The sequence below is a fragment of the Neoarius graeffei genome, chromosome 2 (assembly GCF_027579695.1).
Source record: "Neoarius graeffei isolate fNeoGra1 chromosome 2, fNeoGra1.pri, whole genome shotgun sequence".
Lineage (NCBI taxonomy): Eukaryota > Metazoa > Chordata > Actinopteri > Siluriformes > Ariidae > Neoarius > Neoarius graeffei.
This window is the reverse complement of record NC_083570.1, coordinates 31,771,112-31,791,808: the sequence shown is the minus strand read 5'-3', so window position 1 is coordinate 31,791,808 and position 20,697 is coordinate 31,771,112. Positions and strand designations below refer to the sequence as shown.

The window sequence follows — 20,697 nt, the reverse complement described above, 5'->3', positions numbered from 1 at the left end:
AGTCTAGTGTTTGAGATACGTTGCCTTGCACTTATGATCGGGTTCCCTGTGGTGGTACAAGTTCATTGTATGGACGTCCTATGGTCAAGCCATCAAAAATCAAGTCAATGCAATCTCTGAAGTATGGGGCTCCACTGCACTAACAAAAACATGGTGCAAGCTGTGTCTAAACATGGGTGTGATTTGCGTTTTAAATATGTGACTACATCTAATCTACAACAACTTCCATCCATCCATTATCTGTAACCACTTATCCTGTGTAGGGTTGCAGGCAAGATGGAGCCTATCCCAGCTGACTATGGGCAAGAGGCAGGGTACACCCTGGAAAAGTTGCCAGGTCATCACAGGGCTGACACATAGACAAACAACCATACACACACCTACGGTCAATTTTTTTTTTTTTTTTTAGACCCACCAATTAGCTTAACCTGTATGTCTTTGGACCATGGGGGAAACTGGAGCACCCAGAGGAAACCCATGCAGACACAGGGAGAACATGCAAACTCCATACAGAAAGCCCCCCCCCCGTCAGCCACTGGGCTCGAACCCAGAACCTTCTTGCTGTGAGGCGACAGTGCTCACCACTACACCACCGTGCCACCCTACAACAACTTTTAATAGTATTTTTTGTCCCTCTTTTGACCTCGTGTTACCAACCACATCCCTGCCTAGCCGCTCGCTCCAAGTTAAGGAATAGGCGCATCCACGCCCCTTTGTTTTCCTCCCAACCACTGGAACTGTCTATGTTAATAGGGTTACCATTACCCTTGTGCATGCCATCCATGCCCTGAATGCGAGCTATACAAAATGACAACTCAATGAGCTTGACTAGCAGACACAGACTTCAGTCCCAAGTTTGTTCTGACCCAATCTAATCATGCCACTAACCGTAAACATTCAGGCCTTTTGCTGACTGATAGACAGAACAAAAAGCCCATGAACTGCTTTAAGGATCTCTCCAAACATAATTTTACACTGCAAAAAAATATGACTGCAAGTTAAAAGATCTTGAATAATGTTAAAGTAATAGAGACACCTAAATAAATTCACTCTTCCCTATGACTCCATGAAAATAAAAATAGTTATGATAATTTTCACCCACAATGCAATTGCGAATAATAAGCCTTTGATAAGTGTGTGTGTGTGTGTGTGGGGGGGGGGGGGGGGGGATCAAAGTGGCACGATCGAGTAGATGGGAACTGTGCCGCCTTGTTGTGACATCGATTGGGGAATCTCTTGAAACCAGAAGAGTGCGCATAGCGTCCGAAGCCAGAACTTTTAAACATCATTTTCCATCACTACCAAAGGAATACAGACAAACCCAGTCACTTAATAACATGGCAGTTTATTTAGAAATATTATGGTATTGATACAGTATTCTTTTGTGGTACTTTACAATACTGAAAAGGTTTTAAAGTAATACTGACGCCTAAATAATTTCACTCTTCTCTATGACTCCATGAAAATAAAGCAGACAGATGGCGCACTTTATTGTATACGTATTCCATTACTCCAGAGTGCTGAAAATGCTTGAAAACAATGCCAAACACAGATTTGAACAGTGGGTAGGTACTCTCAGTTAGCTGGGAAAATATTTTATTTTAGCCTTCAGGTAATAAAATAAGTAGAGTAGATCTACACTAGCACTGTTCTGGTACACTGGCTGAAGTCTAGCGGCTACTGTCCACTACAATTGTCTACAATAAGTGACTTATCTCTGTGCCACACTGTGCTTTTGGGAGGTTGGTAGTCAGTAGGCAATTGGAACAAAAACAATTACTTGGCCTGAATTACAACTTATTGACAGGAATTTCTACAACCCCGATTCCAAAAAAGTTGGGACAAAGTACAAATTGTAAATAAAACGGAATGCAATAATTTACAAATCTCAAAAACTCATATTGTATTCACAGTAGAACATAGACAACATATCAAATGTCGAAAGTGAGACATTTTGAAATTTCATGCCAAATATATTGGCTCATTTGAAATTTCATGACAGCAACACATCTCAAAGTTGGGACAGGGGCAATAAGAGGCTGGAAAAGTTAAAGGTACAAAAAAGGAACAGCTGGAGGACCAAATTGCAACTCATTAGGTCAATTGGCAATAGGTCATTAACATGACTGGGTATAAAAAGAGCATCTTGGAGTGGCAGCGGCTCTCAGAAGTAAAGATGGGAAGAGGATCACCAATCCCCCTAATTCTGCGCCGACAAATAGTGGAGCAATAGCAGAAAGGAGTTCGACAGTGTAAAATTGCAAAGAGTTTGAACATATCATCTACAGTGCATAATATCATCAAAAGGATTCTGGAAGAATCTCTGTGCGTAAGGGTCAAGGCCGGAAAACCATACTGGGTGCTCGTGATCTTTGAGCCCTTAGACGGCACTGCATCACATACAGGCATGCTTCTGTATTGGAAATCACAAAATGGGCTCATGAATATTTCCAGAGAACATTATCTGTGAACACAATTCACCGTGCCATCCGCCGTTGCCAGCTAAAACTCTATAGTTCAAAGAAGAAGCCGTATCTAAACATAATCCAGAAGCGCAGACGTCTTCTCTGAGCCAAGGCTCATTTAAAATGGACTGTGACAAAGTGGAAAACTGTTCTGTGGTCAGATGAATCAAAATTTGAAGTTCTTTATGGAAATCAGGGACGCCGTGTCATTCGGATTAAAGAGGAGAAGGACCCAAGTTGTTATCAGCGCTCAGTTCAGAAGCCTGCATCTCTGATGGTATGGGGTTGCATTAGTGCGTGTGGCATGGGCAGCTTACACATCTGGAAAGACATCATCAATGCTGAAAGGTATATCCAGGTTCTAGAGCAACATATCCTCCCATCCAGACGACGTCTCTTTCAGGGAAGACCTTGCATTTTCCAACATGACGATGCCAAACCACATACTGCATTAATTACAGCATCATGGCTGCGTAGAAGAAGGGTCCGAGTACTGAACTGGCTAGCCTGCAGTCCAGATCTTTTACCCATAGAAAACATTTGGCGCATCATAAAACGGAAGATACGACAATAAAGACCTAAGACAGTTGAGCAACTAGAATCCTACATTAGACAAGAATGGGTTAACATTCCTATCCCTAAACTTGAGCAACTTGTCTCCTCAGTCCCCAGACATTTACAGACTGTTGTAAAGCGAAAAGGGGATGTCTCACAGTGGTAAACATGACCTTGTCCCAACTTTGAGATGTGCTGTTGTCATGATATTTAAAATCACCTAATTTTTCTCTTTAAATTATACATTTTCTCAGTTTAAAGATTTGAAATGTCATCTATGTTCTATTCTGAATAAAATATGGAATTCTGAAACTTCCACATCATTGCATTCCGTTTTTATTTACAATTTGTACTTTGTCCCAACTTTTTTGGAATCGGGGCTGTATTATACTGTGGCAGTGGGGGCGTGGTCAAGCGCCGGTCTGTGACAGGAGGGCGGAGTCAGGGAAGGTAAGTGACAATCACTTCACCTGAGAGCAATTAACCTGTGTTTGTGTGTCTTCCCAGCAACCACGCCCTATATAAGGAGAGGGAGAGCAGAGGAAGTGAGCTCTCTCCTGCACCAGACGACTTGTGTGTGTGTGTGTGTCTGGGAGTGTGTGTTTAAACCTGAAAAGGAACACAATAAAGAGTTTTTGTGAACTCAGTTCTGTCCTGCCGTACTTCTGTGCTCCACCCACCTGCTCTGACCTCTACAGTGGTGCTGAAACCTGGGAACTGGAGCACAGCAGCCTCTCAGCCCCATGGAGTCCTCCCCGTTTGCTGACCTGGTCCACGCCCTTGCCACGGCCCAGCAAAGCCAGCACCAGGCGCTACTCACCCTCCGAAAGGAGCAAGAAGAGCGGTTTGAGGCCCTGGTGTTGGCCCAACAAGAAGATCGACAGGCGTTCCGGCATCTCCTCGCGTCGGCGGGGTCCACCAGCGCTCCTGCCGCGGGCCCGTCTCCCCTCACTGTCACCAAGATGGGCCCGCAGGATGACCCCGAGGCATTCATCACGCTCTTTGAGCAAGTCGCCGAAGCCTCGGGGTGGCCGATGGAGCAGCGCGCGGAGCGCCTCCTCCCCCTGCTCACGGGAGAAGCACAGCTGGCCGCGCTACAGCTCCCCGCCGACCGCCGGCTGGCCTACGCGGACCTCCGCCGGGCCGTCCTCCAGCGCGTGGGGCGCACTCCAGAACAGCAGCGCCAGCGCTTCTGCGCGCTACGCTTGGAGGAAGTCGGCCGGCCATTCGTGTTTGGCCAGCAGCTCCGGGACGCCTGCTGGCGGTGGCTGGGGGCCAACAACCGCGACGCCGAAGGAATCCTCGACCAGGTGGCGCTGGAACAGTTCGTCGCTCGCTTGCCAGCAGGAACGGCGGAGTGGGTCCGGTGCCACCGCCCGGCGTCGTTGGATCAAGCAGTCGAGCTGGCAGAGGACCATTTGGCGGCTGTCCCGGCGGCAGGACAGCAGATGACATCATCTCTTCTCTCCTCTTCTCTCTCTCTCTCTCCCCCTCCTCCTGTGTCCCGTCCTCGCCCCATTCCCCCACCGCGGAGGCGGGGGCCGGCTCCTCCCCAGCCGGCCCGCCGCACCCGCGGTGCCCTCCCGTTTCTCCCTTCTGTGTCTGTCTCTCCCCCACTTCAGGTGAGTGAGCCCCAGATCACCGGTGCAGAGGGAAAGCCCGGGCCGGTTTGCTGGCGCTGCGGGGAGCCGGATCACCTTCAACAGCAGTGCACAGCAATGGAAGAGGGCGCGGTGGTTCGGATCCCCGACGCGCCAGAGGCCGCCCTCGATCGGGCCGGAGCGTATCGCATACTGGTGAGTATCCAAGGGGCTACATATCAGGCGTTGGTGGATTCTGGTTGTAATCAGACCTCAATTCGCCAAAGCCTGGTTCAAAATGAGGCATTGGGGGGAGCACAAGGGGTGAAGGTTTTGTGTGTGCACGGGGATGTTCACCGCTACCCTTTGGTGTCGGTCCACATTATTTTCAGAGGGGAAAAATTTATAGTGAAGGCGGCGGTTAATCCCCGCCTTATCCACTCTTTAATTTTGGGGACGGATTGGCCGGGATTTCGGGGTTTAATGACGCGCCTAGTAGAGAGTGGGTCCTGCCATTTGACAGGGGGAGGTCCCGGTGTCGCTTTGGCGGGAGCAGCTGTCACAGAGCCGTCTACGTCATCTCCGCGTCAGAGTGAGGAGCCGCCGGCTCCTCCTCTCTCTATTGGGGAATCCCTCGCGGATTTCCCATTAGAGCAGTCGCGAGACGAGACTCTGCGACATGCGTTTGACCAAGTGAGAGTAATCGATGGTCAAACGCTCCAGCCGAACGCCACCGCGTCCTTCCCCTACTTCGCGATTTTGAAGGATAGGTTATACCGAGTGACGCAGGACACTCAAACTAAAGAGCGAGTCACGCAGCTTTTGATTCCAAAGCGCCGCCGGGAATTGGTATTCCAGGCGGCTCACTTTAATCCCATGGCTGGACACTTGGGGCAGGATAAAACACTAGCCCGAATAATGGCCCGATTCTATTGGCCAGGGATTCGCGGCGATGTCCGTAGGTGGTGTACGGCATGCCGCGAATGCCAGTTAGTAAATCCAGCGGCCATTCCAAAAGCGCCTTTGCGCCCTCTACCGTTAATCGAGACCCCGTTTGAGAGAATTGGGATGGATCTCGTCAGGCCATTAGATCGGTCATCACGAGGGTATCGCTTTATATTAGTTCTGGTGGACTATGCAACGCGATACCCGGAAGCAGTGCCTCTGCGCAATATCTCAGCACGCAGTATTGCAGAGGCGCTCTTCCGCGTCATCTCCCGAGTTGGAATCCCGAAAGAGATTCTGACTGACCAAGGCACTACGTTTATGTCACGAACACTGCGCGAACTGTATGGGTTATTGGGGATTAAGCCGATCCGCACCAGCGTATATCACCCACAAACGGACGGTTTAGTGGAACGGTTCAACCGCACCCTCAAAAATATTATTAAGAAATTCGTAAGTGAGGACGCACGTAATTGGGATAAGTGGCTCGAACCCTTGCTGTTCTCAGTGCGAGAGGTTCCCCAAGCCTCCACGGGGTTCTCCCCGTTCGAATTATTATATGGGCGTAAGCCGCGCGGCATCCTGGACGTGCTGCGGGAAAATTGGGAGGAGGGACCTTCACAAAGTAAGAACGAAATTCAGTACGTTATGGACCTGCGCGCAAAACTCCACACGCTCACCCACCTAACTCAGGAGAATTTGCGGCAGGCCCAGGAACAGCAAGCCCGCCTGTACAACAAGGGTACGCGCCTTAGAGAGTTCACACCGGGAGATAAAGTACTCGTACTGTTGCCCACGTCGAGCTCCAAATTGATCGCCAAGTGGCAAGGGCCCTTTGAGGTCACACGGCGAGTCGGGGACGTCGACTATGAGGTGAGGCGAACAGACAGGGGTGGGGCGCTACAGATCTACCACCTCAATCTGCTAAAACTCTGGAACGAGGAGGTCCCCGTGGCGTTGGTGTCGGCAGTTCCGGAGAAGGCGGAGCTGGGGCCGGAGGTTCAAAAAGGGACATTGACATCACGTACCTCTCCGGTCCCCTGTGGAGACCACCTCTCCCCGACCCAACTCACGGAGGTCGCCCAGTTGCAGGCCGAGTTTTCGGATGTGTTCTCGCCCCTGCCCGGTCGCACTAACCTCATAGAACACCACATAGAGACGCCCCCGGGGGTGGTAGTGCGTAGCCGCCCTTACAGGCTACCTGAACACAAAAAAAAGGTGGTTCGGGAAGAACTTCAGGCCATGCTCGAAATGGGCATCGTCGAGGAGTCCCACAGTGACTGGAGCAGCCCGGTGGTCTTGGTTCCCAAGGCCGACGGCTCGGTCCGGTTCTGTGTGGACTATAGAAAAGTCAACGCGGTGTCTAAATTCGACGCGTACCCAATGCCTCGTATTGATGAGCTGCTCGATCGACTAGACACGGCTCGCTTTTACTCGACACTGGATTTGACGAAGGGATATTGGCAGATCCCCTTGACTCCATTATCCCGGGAGAAAACGGCCTTTTCCACACCGTTCGGCTTACACCAGTTCGTCACACTTCCGTTTGGGCTGTTTGGGGCGCCCGCTACGTTTCAGCGGCTGATGGACAGGGTCCTCCGGCCCCACGCCACCTATGCGGCCGCGTACTTAGATGATATTATCATTTATAGTAATGACTGGCAGCGGCACCTGCAACACCTGAGGGCCGTCCTTAGGTCGCTGAGGCGGGCGGGACTCACTGCCAACCCAAAGAAGTGTGCGATTGGGCGGGTGGAAGTACGGTATCTGGGCTTCCACTTGGGCAACGGGCAGGTGCGTCCCCAAATTAATAAGACAGCAGCGATTGCGGCCTGCCCGAGGCCCAAGACCAAAAAGGGGGTGAGACAGTTCCTGGGGCTGGCTGGCTACTATACCTATAGGTTTATACCTAATTATTCGGATGTCACCAGCCCGCTGACTGACCTCACTAAAAAGGGGGCGCCAGATCCGGTCCAGTGGACGGAGCAGTGTCAGCGGGCTTTCTCTGAGGTAAAGGCGGCACTGTGTGGGGGGCCACTTTTACACTCCCCTGACATCTCTCTCCCTTTTACGTTACAGACGGATGCGTCGGACAGAGGGCTGGGGGCCGTTTTGTCCCAGCAGGTGGAGGGGGAGGACCGCCCAGTCCTGTACATCAGTTGGAAGCTGTCAGTGCGTGAGGGGCGCTACAGCACGATTGAGAAGGAGTGTCTGGCGATCAAGTGGGCGGTCCTCGCCCTCCGTTACTACCTGCTGGGGCGCTCTTTCACCCTCTGTTCGGACCACGCGCCCCTCCAGTGGCTCCACCGCATGAAGGATGCCAACGCGCGGATCACCCGTTGGTATCTGGCACTCCAACCCTTCAACTTCAAGGTGGTCCACAGGCCGGGGGCGCAGATGGTCGTGGCGGACTTCCTCTCCCGTCAAGGGGGGGGGGGGGGGGGGGAGTCGGCTGCAGGCCGGACAGGCGCCCGGCCTGAGTCGGGCGGTGGGGGTATGTGGCAGTGGGGGCGTGGTCAAGCGCCGGTCTGTGACAGGAGGGCGGAGTCAGGGAAGGTAAGTGACAATCACTTCACCTGAGAGCAATTAACCTGTGTTTGTGTCTTCCCAGCAACCACGCCCTATATAAGGAGAGGGAGAGCAGAGGAAGTGAGCTCTCTCCTGCACCAGACGACTTGTGTGTGTGTGTGTCTGGGAGTGTGTGTTTAAACCTGAAAAGGAACACAATAAAGAGTTTTTGTGAACTCAGTTCTGTCCTGCCGTACTTCTGTGCTCCACCCACCTGCTCTGACCTCTCATCTCATCTCATTATCTCTAGCCGCTTTATCCTTCTACAGGGTCGCAGGCAAGCTGGAGCCTATCCCAGCTGACTACGGGCGAAAGGCGGGGTACACCCTGGACAAGTCGCCAGGTCATCACAGGGCTGACACATAGACACAGACAACCATTCACACTCACATTCACACCTACGGTCAATTTAGAGTCACCAGTTAACCTAACCTGCATGTCTTTGGACTGTGGGGGAAACCGGAGCACCCGGAGGAAACCCACGCGGACACGGGGAGAACATGCAAACTCCGCACAGAAAGGCCCTCGCCGGCCCCGGGGCTCGAACCCAGGACCTTCTTGCTGTGAGGCGACAGCGCTAACCACTACACCACCGTGCCGCCCCTTGCTCTGACCTCTACATATACCAATTACATCAGCAAAAGATTTTAACAACAGTTGGTATTGGTAATTATTAATGTAAACAAAAACAGGTGGTCTGTTACAATCATCCCTCTACCATGTCCACTTGTCAGCTTGCAGAGATTTGAGTGGCAGTCACTCACCTCACTGTGGTTGTCAGTGTGACTGTCCTGGTATGGCTCAAACCAGGAGGGCTCTATTTCGAGCCCTACATTCTCCCTCTACTCCTCTTCTCCGACCTTCTCTTCCCCAACTAACTCCTCTTCATCCCCATCATACAAGACATACGCCGTGTCCAGAATCACTCACTATATAGTGGACTATACAGAGAGTTTGCCATTTTGTAGCGCTGTCCAAATGTATAGAGAGAATTATTATACCCTATATAGTGAACTCATAGTATCCCACAATGCATCATGAAAAGTAGCGTACAACCGATGGTCACTAACCAAGCAATATATACCATCATGCATTGCGGTCACTGAAAGAAAAGTTGTAAAAGCTGTTTCATAAGGACCGTTAAGTATTTAAGATAGAGTATAGCAGTAGTTTGTTTATCCTTATGACAACGGGCATGAGACAATTTTATAAGTTGTGGCACAAAAATGGTAATATTGTACTGTGTTTGGGTGAATGGAGGGAGGAAGATAGATACATAGAATAAGACAGGTAAAATACAAGAATAAAAGTTATAGTGCAGAGCGAGGAATTAATCAAAAGCCTCAAATTTGATTTAATATAAGGCAGTGGCAAATAAAATATTCAGCCTTGATTTCAAAGAACTGAAAGATGCAGCAGACACAAAGTACTTTGTATTTATTAAATGTGGGAAATATGTTTAGCATAATGTATTTATCACAAAAATATATGCACATATTTATTATTTTGAAAACCCACCAACTGACTGATCTGGTACGTTTTAATTGTGCAATAGTAATGACGTAAATAATAGCGTGGCGGAGTAGTGTCCCAAAAATGTTTTTTTTTCTTCATTTTACCAATGAGCTCACTATAATCGTCCTCGACATAGAATTCCTTAGATAGTGAGTAGGGAGTAGTGAATGAGAGTGATTTCAGACACAGCTCATAGCTGATGTTCTGTCATGAAAACATGTTCTGTAGGCATGCCTTCCAGGCAGGGGTTCACCGATCTACATAATTTCTAGTTTGGGCCATTCTCAGCAGAAGAGAAGGAAATTCCAGGCATTGCTTCGTGATGGGAGGTTTAAAGGTCATAGGCAATGGTCGGAGGCAAAATGTAGAATATCAACTTTATTGTCTAGAAGAGTGACCCAAAAAGTGAATTCTATCTTCCTGGTGTCTAATTTGCACCCTAAAATTGAATAAAATGGTTAAAATATACTGTTTTGCCCAATTTCTGAAGGTTTGTTTGCATCTCACTTATGTGCACTTTCATCACCAGGGGACCGTCGTCATTTAAGCCAAACAGACTGGGAGCAGCCCTGTGTTTACTTGCAAACCAAGCACACGTGTACGGACTGTGGTCGTGAGAGGTTGTGTAAAACGTCTGAAAGCGATAGCGATTTTGAAGTAGGAACTCTCCAAATTAAATATTGAGAGGTGAAACCATATATGTATGAACCTATGGCCGTTGCGAAGCAATCGGTGAATGTGGCTCACTGGTTTGACCGTGCAGCCTCGGAATCGGACAGCGACTCGGCCGACTCTGATCACGGTGACCCTGGACCTCAACAAGACTCGCGCCCAAACGATTTATCCTGGTAATTATGATAAATTCCTACTTTTGTCATAATACTAAATAAGAGCTCTTTTGAAGGATAATTAAACCGCCCTCTCTAGTGGACATAGGTAATGATTACTGGACAGTGCGTCGGTAGGCCACATTAGCCTGCCATCCATGGCATTATACTATTTATAGCCTACTCTAAGCAAGGAAATATCCCTTTGTCTCATTTCCACAATGATTGTACAGGATCCCTCAGGACTCTTGACTTGTTAATTGCAAGCAAAAGTAAAAACGTTTACCTCCAATCTTCTCCTTTTTGTTTGAGCATTGCTGGACCGTTTCTTCTTTGACTGCTTGATTTTGTTTCACGTGCACAATCCACTCTCTCTGCCTTGTCTCCTCTTCCGGAAAAAAACAACCCTCTGGCTTCACGCACACAATCCACGCTCTCTGCCTCGTCTCCTCTTTTGGAGAAAGCCAACCCATTCGCTCTGCCTCTTCTCCTTTTTCGGAAAAAGCCAACCCTCTCGCTCCGCCTCTTCTCCTCTTTTGGAAAAAGCCGACCCTCTCGCTCCGCCTCTTCTCCTCTTTCGGAAAAAGCCAACCCACTCGCTCCGCCTCTTCTCCTCTCTCGGAAAAAGGTAAAAACTTCTTCCTGAACCGGTCCCGTTGTTACAGTTCACTGCACAACAATAAGGCATGGTTTTTCTTTGGAAATTCCTGAATGCACGTCTGCAATCAAGCTGAATGGCAATGTAAATAAACGGAAGTGGACTCAACTCAAGCGGTTTGTTTGGCTTAAATGATGTCACGTGCCGAGTGGTCACGAAAATAGCTGAACAGAAATTTGCCATGATCCGTGCTAACTTATTTTAATTATTACTTATTAACAATACTTCTTGGGACCAGAAGAAAATTACAGAGGTTTTTTTTTTTAACATATAAAGTTTCAAATGTGCATAAAATTAAAACCATTGCCTATGAGCTTTAAATGTTCTTTTGTTGAGTTTTCATTGCCACACCTTGCAATTACATCAAAAACTGAAAGTGTGTGTTGAAATCTATAAAATGACACTGATTCGTTGAACCTGTTTGTGTCACCATCACTTTAAACTTACAAATATGTAGTATTTTTCTCTTGTAAGATTATAAGAAACCAAATTATCTGATTGTTAAACCATAGACAAGACAGTTTTACCAATTTCAAGCTTAGTCTACTGCACTATTGGCAGATTATTTTGATGATTTTAAGCATTAATTTTGAGAAAGAAGCAAAATTAGCTGCTAATAGAATAAGAAAATTTAAACCCTGAAATATATAGAAATGGGTTTAATCATCATACATTTGGTTTCTGATAATAAATAACAGATAAAATGGGCTACATTCAAAGATGTTTTCACTCGTTACTTTTTTTTTTTTTGCAGTGTAGGGCTAAAGCCACACACTATGGCTTACACCCTTCAGCGGAGCCTCCTGACAGCCTAAGGTCTGAGCTGACTTCATGGTACTCAAACAAGGAACACTATTGTTGTGCATACTGTATGACACAAATAGGTAATTCTTTGGTGATTTCCCAGTAGCTCCTCACTGACCAATCAGGTGAAATTGGTCCCTCCACCATGGTGGTTGATTAAAACCTTGCTTCTGACATCAGGGCACAAATCAAGGTAGACCAGCCACAGCACAAATAGGTTACCAAGCACCAAACCAACTCTCTCAGGCCCTGTCAATGTCCCTATTCCTCATCAGAGCCATAACATGGAATCATGTGGTGCCCCCACCTTGAAAGAATCCCATGCAGCCCATTCCCAGGACACATCACAGCTGAAAACACTGAACAACTACATCAGATCAGTGGATAATGCCGGCTATGTCACAGAGATACAAATGCCAATACAAGGTTTTACCCTTCAGACAATCTCTAGCTCCATGGGTGTTTTCAAGAAGCACGCAGGCTGCCCTATCACCTCTGATAACAGTGACTGTTCTTCCACCAGACAGCAGACCATTCAGATCATTGACAGCCTCTTCACATACATCCTGAAGCTCAGTCTCACAGAAGCGAGCGCTTCTGTGAGACTGAGCTCCAAGGTCACACAATTTTTTTGGTATAGAGCTGGATTCAGTGAGTATAGTAGCCAAGCTTGCACCACGGAGTGTGGCATATATTACAAGATATGAGTATGCCACAATATACAATTTCTGCACCTGTTGAGGTTGTTGGGATTGTTAACTGCAATCACAGCAGTGGCTCCCTTAATCAACGGACACACTTCTCTGCGAAATGGGCATGGACCCTGATCTGCAGGAGAATCCTCTCATATAAAGCGCTAGTCTTTTTGAAGTGGCAGCTGGATAGTGGCATCTCCTCATGCTCCCCCCAGAGCCCAGCATGTAACTTTCCCCTCATACTTGAGACCCTTAAAGACCTCTCTATATGAATGCATACGACATGTTAATCTGAAATGGGTGTAACTGAGACAGCCTTTTTACTGGCAATCACCTCAGCAAAAAGGATGAAGTAACTACATATTTTGGCAGTAAGCTTGCCTTGCATGTGCTGGTGGCCAAATAAGTCCACTCATCTTGTTAGCCAACTGTGCTAGCCAAGGAAGGAATAAACAAAGTATTCCCAAGTACTCTGAAGTAAACCACACTCTAGGCATGTTTAACTTAACCAAGCTATGGAAGCTTAAGTTGGCCTACAGGCTTCTAGAGTTAGCTAGCTGGCAAAAAAACAAAAAACAAAAAAAAAACAAAACACTGTTTAACTTGACTTCTCAATAAAATGTAGGGAAACTTCAGGGGGAAAAAAGTTGATGTGTGCCACAGAGTGGAACACTTCAGTTTAATGGGGTGGAGGAGGAAATTCTGCAGTTTCTTCCATTTCAGCACAGTGACGCAGGGCAAAAAAAAAAAAAAAGGCTTGCATCACTGCATAATGCCACTGTCCACAAAGAACAAGACTCTGAACTGACCAGTTGTTCACTGATGTAACAAAAAATGTTGATTTCTTAGGTGAGGACAAACTCAAAGCCCTTTAATAGTACTTTATGTCTGAAAATACAGTGCAATTGCATAAATATTCTTATATATAAAAATAAGTTTGTAATGTTATAACCTGGAACTGAAAAGGAATTTGTTGGTATTATGTCATTACACAAAACAGCCCAATTTCTAATATTACAAATAAAGCATAAAAGTTGTGATTCACTTGTTATCTAAAGAAACCGCTTCATGGAGACAAAATAGCTATCAAAATTAGTCCAGGACAAAATTCTGAAAAAGTATCAAAGATGGCTTGATTATTAGCTCATCCAGCCGACAGGTCGATGAGCTTATGCCATCATGTGCTGTCCGTCGTAGTCCACATTTCACGAAAATCACTACTTCTCTCTCAATTCTTCACTGATTTTTATTCTTTCTGGCAGGAAAGTGCTGCCTGGGGTGCATACAGCTTCTACCCAAATTTGCTTAATTGCCATTAATAATGAAGATATGGAGTAATTGAGCCCTAATTAGCAGTTTCCACACAAATCACTTATCCCTCAATTCTCTATCAAATTTGATTCTTTCTGGCATGAAGGTAGGGGTACCTAGGGTGCATATAACTTCTAAAAAATGCAGCGGCGAGGGTTCTCACACGAACAAAAAGAACAGAGCACATTACCCCAATTCTAAGGTCCCTTCACTGGCTTCCAGTAAGTTACAGAATTGACTTTAAAGTATTGCTGCTGGTGTATAAATCTCTAAATGGCACAGGGCCCAATTACCTCTCTGATATGTTGCAGCGGCCTAACCCAATCAGATCTACCAGATCGCAACAGAAAAATTTACTATTAAAACCAGTTGTTAAAACAAAGTGTGGTGAAGCAGCTTTTAGCTACTATGCAGTACAGCTATGGAACCAACTGCCAGAGGACATTAAAAATGCTCCTGCTGTTGGCAGCTTCAAATCTAGGTTAAAGACCAAGCTGTTTTCAGATGCTTTCTGTTAAATAATTAATATTTTTACATTTTTTATAATCTTTACTTTCTCTGCATGTTTTAAATTTACTTTAATTTTATTCTATTTTATTCCGCTGGTTTCTTTTTCTTTTTCTCCTTTTTTCTTTTTGGCATTTTATTATTTTATTTCTACTATTGTTTAATTCTTATTATTTTCTTTTAATTCTTTTAATTAATTGTTTTAGATTAAAAATAAAATTATTTTATGTAATTTTATTTCTCTATTGTTTACTGTTTTTGTTTCTGTAAAGCACACTGAACTGCCATTGTGTATGAAATGTGCTATATAAATAAACTTGCCTTGCCCAGATTTGCTTAACTGTGCCAACTACTACTAGATATACTATTTGGATATTTAACGTTTATTCCATGAAATCGAGTCGTCCATGAGCTGATAGCTAACGAGGCACGTAGTGTCGAGTTGACTATAAGCCTTGTATGACGAGACTGAGTGGAATAACTGTTTTATTCTAGCCACATTCACTGGATTTGTATCTTCTGCAAATTCAATAAATAAAACCTTAATACAAAACGTTCAACAAAATAATTTCCGCTTAGAATGTAAACAAACCAGTGAAATGACAGTAGCAATTTGTGAAAAATGCTATAATAATAATAATTATTATTATTATTATTGAAGAAAAAATAAATACGTTCTTACCATCAAATACTTTTATACCATATTTTGTTGCTTTTTAAATTTTTTTTTTATTTTTGGGGTTTTGTTTTCAAGTAGTTTTTATTTTGTCCTCAGTTGGTTCAGCAACACGTTCCACCATTTTCTTTTTCTCTAATCATGGCATACAAGCTGATATCTTACTAGTTGAGCAGCCAATCAGAGCATGTGACTGCTCATATCCAGTGAATGTGGATAGAATAAATAGGGATATTTTGGTGTAAATTCATGGACAAGACTGATGTCAGACATGTAAAAAAATATTTGAGCTGGACTGGTTGAGAGTACTGTGTGGAGTTTGTATGCTCTCCGTGTCTGCGTGGGTTTCCTCTGGGTGCACTGGTTTCCCCCACAGTCCAACGACATGCAGGTTAGGTTAATTGGTAGTTCTCAATTGACCGTAGGTGTGAATTTGAGCATGAATGGTTGTTTGTCTCCATGTGTCAGCCCTGCGATGATCTGGTGACTTGTCAAGGGTGTACCGCCCCTCTTGCCCATAGTCAGCTAGGATAAGCTCCAGCTTGCCTGCAACCCTGCACAGGATAAGCGGTTATGGATGATGGATGGATGGATGGAGAGTAGAAATGTGCAAGTTAGCCCACTTCAGATCATTCCTTCTGAACTAGATGGGGTGAGAGTGAGCTATGCTGTCACTGACAGTCTCATTTTAAAAAAATCCCAAATTTGAATAATTTCATAGTGCACCATTAAATTAAATTATTTAAAAATGTAAAGAATATAGTACAGCATCAACTCAGCCTAGAGGAGGTTATCCACTAAAAGTCAGTGACCAGGTAAGGAGGGTATTATTCAGAGACGCAGACAAGTGCTCAAGTCCGAACGGTCTTTAGTTGGGCTTTATGAAAGAGCAGCAAGAAGAAAGCCGTTATTTAAAATAATAATAATAAAGCCAAACATGGTGGTGGAGGAATCATGTGGTGAGGATACTTTGCAGTAGGGACTGGGAAACTGGTCAGGGTTGTGGACAAATCTAATGAAGACAAATTAGTGTAATTTAAGAAGGAAATGTGTTCCAATTTGCAAGAGAATGACACTGGGGTAGAGGTTCACTTTCCACTTGGACAATGGCCCTAAACACACTTTCAAAGCTACCCTGGAAGGGCTCCAAACCAATAAGTTAATGTTAGAACTGCCTAGTCAAAGCCCAAAACTCCACTCAATTTGACAAAACTTGAGCAATTTTGCCAAAAAGAATATCAAGAATATCTTGGATAAGAATATCAAGATCCAGATATGCAAAGATGAGACACATAACCCAAAAGACTTGGTGCTATAATTGGAGCCAAAGGTGGTTCTACCAAGCACTCAGGCAGGTAGGTGAATACTTGTGTAACCAACACGTTTATGTTTTATTTTCTGCTACTTCAAATGTTAAACAAAAAGCTAAGTCAAGTAAATTAAATGCATTTCAAATCTAGGTTGTAATATAAAATACTGTATATAGGGTTTAAACTTGTACATATATTACAACCCCGATTCCAAAAAAGTTGGGACAACGTAGAAATTGTAAATAAAAATGGAATGCAATGATGTGGAAGTTTCAAAGTTCCATATTTTATTCAGAATAGAACATAGATGACATATCAAATGTTTAAACTGAGAAAATGTATCATTTAAAAAGAAAAATTAGGTGATTTTTAAATTTCATGACAACAACACATCTCAAAGTTGGGACAAGGCCATGTTTACCACTGAGACATCCCCTTTTCTCTTTACAACAGTCTGTAAACGTCTGGGGACTGAGGAGACAAGTTGCTCAAGTTTAGGGATAGGAATGTTAACCCATTCTTGTCTAATGTAGGATTCTAGTTGCTCAACTGTTTTAGGTCTTTTTTGTCGTATCTTCCGTTTTATGATGCAACTAATGTTTTCTATGGGTGAAAGATCTGGACTGCAGGCTGGCCAGTTCAGTACCTGGACCCTTCTTCTACGCAGCCATGATGTTGTAATTGATGCAGTATGTGATTTGGCATTGTCATGTTGGAAAATGCAAGGTCTTCCCTGAAAGAGACGTCGTCTGGATGGGAGCATATGTTGCTCTTAGGGATGGCGAAAACTAAAAAAAATCTTGACCGACCACCGAGCCTTATTAGCCGGTTAAAGTCGGTTAACCTATGAGTTTAAACAGGGATGCAAACGGCGCGCCTTTTTCACGGCTCGTGCAGATCCGATTTTTTTTTAGGGGGGGCGTTGGAGCATCTGAATAATTTCATCAGAGTAAATTCTGTATTAAAATTACTACATAAGCAAATGCCATTACAGTCCATGAAAAAGCCGTGAAAAAGTCGGCATCTGCGCCTTTAGTTTGTGTGGAGAGATATGATCTGCTATAACATGCATTGTTGGCTACAAACCGAAACATACTTTCAGAATGCACTGGCCAAGGCAGGACTAAACTCGATGTGCCTTCTAATAATAATTAAAAAAAAAAAAAACAGAATAGTAATTTGTAAGCTAAAAAGCCTGTGTCTACACTTTTTTCTTTCGCCGAGTGGCAGCGGGAGGGCAGGACATGACTGAATGGGTGTTTCTGATTGGTCAGCTGTCTTTAACTGGGGGGGAGGGCGGGACATGACTGAATGGGTGTTTCTGATTTGTCAGCTGTCGTCCTTACACCGCATGGCATGCCCAAGCGTTTACAACACAGAATTCCAGGTTCTCCGCTCCAAAATCGGCAGCTTCAAAACGATTGATTTTTTTTTTTTCACCGACAACCAAAAAAATTAACCGGTTGATGTTGATTCGGTCAACCACCGGTCAAACGGACATCGGTTAACATCCCTAGTTGCTCTATAACCTAGATATACCTTTCAGCATTGGTGTCTTTCCAGATGTGTAAGCTGCCCATGCCACACGCACTAATGCAACCCCATACCATCAGAGATGCAGGCTTCTGAACTGAGCGCTGATAACAACTTGGGTCATCCTTCTCCTCTTTAGTCCGAATGACACGGCATCCCTGATTTCCATAAAGAACTTCAAATTTTGATTCGTCTGACCACAGAACAGTTTTCCACTTTGCCACAGTCCATTTTAAATTAGCCTTGGCTCAGAGAAGACGTCTGCGCTTCTGGATCATGTTTAGATACGGCTTCTTCTTTGAACTACAGAGTTTTAGCTGGCAACGGCGGCTGGCACGGTGAATTGTGTTCACAGAAAATGTTCTCTGGAAATATTCCTGAGCCCATTTTGTGATTTCCAATACAGAAGCATGCCTGTATGTGATGCAGTGCCGTCTAAGGGCCCGAAGATCACGGGCACCCAGTATGGTTTTCCGGCCTTGACCCTTACGCACAGATTCTTCCAGATTCTCTGAATCTTTTGATGATATTATGCACTGTAGATGATATGTTCAAACTCTTTGCAATTTTACACTGTCGAACTCCTTTCTGATATTGCTCCACTATTTGTCGGCGCAGAATTAGGGGGATTGGTGATCCTCTTCCCAGCTTTACTTCTGAGAGCCGCTGCCACTCCAAGATGCTCTTTTTATAGACCCTTTTCAGTCACGTGACCTTCGTAAACGCGACCACCATTTTGGACATGTAGCGGACTTCGGCTCGAATTGGTTTGAATGCGAGGAAGGCGACAAACGGAGAACATACAAGAAAAAGGAGCGAGATACAGAAAACACCTTCGCTATCCAGCGACGTAGGGCATTTACAGGGCGAGCAGAGGGAGAAATAACAACAGTAACGACACATTAGCAACGCCGTACAGAAATAACGGTTTATGGCACAGACCCTTTCGGTTCTCGCTCATCTAGCTGCTACAATGACTGCTTAGACTGCAACAATAATACCTAACACACATTTAAGTATCCGTCGTAAAGACGTGAAACTCGTCGAGTGACGAGTGTGTTCATTGATCAGCTAACACAATCTAAAAGTAGACATACCATCACACTGCCCTGGCGCTGTGTACAGTTTACCTTCTATGGTTTGTGCACTCACTATTTGCCATTACTTTCTCCAACCGTTGTTACAGATTACAGGGAACGGCCTGGATTTAAGAGACAAATACATGCTCCTATTGTTTTGAACACTTATTTGTAGGCAGTGCTTAATTTGTAAAGTGGGAGGTCCCGGAGCGCAGAGGATGAGCGGCTCCGGTGCGGAAAAAGGGGGGGGGGGGCAGCGCTGTGCTTCTGGGCATGTTTTGTAATAACACTGCAAATTAAGTTCATCTGCAGATATTTTGTGGATGTCGTTTCATGAGAGAAATCACCAACAAGACAGATATCAAAATCAGACATTAACACTAAATAAACTTGCATTTATTTATTTAATTATTTGTTTGTTTTTTGTTACATAGTCAAAAGAGGTGTCGGATCACCGGATCCAGTGTAAATAGCTGCCGGAGCCAACGCCCGAGGTTCCGGAGCGCGCTCCAGCTTGCTCCCCCTCAAATTAAGCGCTGTTTGTAGGACACTGCCTCTGATCTGTCCTACAGTCTACCAACAGCAAAGGAACACAACGCTAGCTAATGTCGTTAGCTAATAGCTACTACAGAAGAACAAAGAGGTTACAATGGGTTATTTTAGCCTATTTGGTTACACACTCGCCGCCACAGAATGTTAACAGCAATGTAATGCCTTTTCTGGCTAATTTTATTCGTCTTACCTCCAACAAAGTGGTCACTACACAAGTGCTGGTATGCCGAGGGCTGCCAATCTTTCCTGTTTATGGCCGCTATCCATCTTCTCCGTCGGGATCCAATAAAATGATAAACCTTGCCTTGTTTGTTGATGGTTACTACATCCAGGTGCACAACAATATAGTGGCATGATGGAAGTCTTGCTGAAAATAAACACTTTCTTTGCTGCCGTTCCTCAATGTTGGCTGTGGTAAACTACTGGTAGTACACATCCAAAATGGCGGCCGCGTTTGTCATGACGTCATGTGAAAAGGGTCCATACCCAGTCATGTTAATGACCTATTGCCAATTGACCTAATGCGTTGCAATTTGGTCCTCCAGCTGTTCCTTTTTTGTACCTTTAACTTTTCCAGCCTCTTATGGCCCTTTTCCACTACCCTTTTTCAGCTCACTTCAGCCTGACATGGCTCGCGTTTCGACTACCTCAGAACAGAACGACTCAGCTCGCTTCAGCCCTGCTTAGCACCCAAAACTCGCACGGTTTTGGAGTGGGGCTGAAGCGAGCCCAACCGAGCCGAGTGGGGCTAGGGGCGTGAGGAGACACTCCCCTGTGCACTGATTGGTGAGGAGGAGTGTCCTCACATGCCCACACACGCCCCGCGAGCACGCTGGGATCTGTAAACACCGTAAACGCGGAAGAAGAATTACGAATTACGAGAATTATGAAGCCTTATGCGCCTCGCCTCATCTATATGCTCTTGCCAGTATCTGTTGGCGTTGTCGGTCACAACAAGCCACAGCACCAAGACCAGCAACACTAACGACTCCATGTTTATTGTTTACTATCCGGGTCGTGAGACTACCACTTAAAAGATCACTGATCTCACTGTTTGCGCCGCCTAACACCACCACGTGACGTCCACCCACTTTCGCCAACTCCACCCAATGTGTCC

The 20,697-nt window shown here is 45.4% G+C and overlaps 1 protein-coding gene across 6 annotated transcripts in view; it reads right to left on the bottom strand.

Moving 5' to 3' along the window:
- Nucleotides 1–20,697, bottom strand: part of disp1 (dispatched homolog 1 (Drosophila)) — a 168,507-nt gene that overhangs the window by 63,603 nt on the left and 84,207 nt on the right. The gene's annotated exons all lie outside the window — the stretch shown is intronic.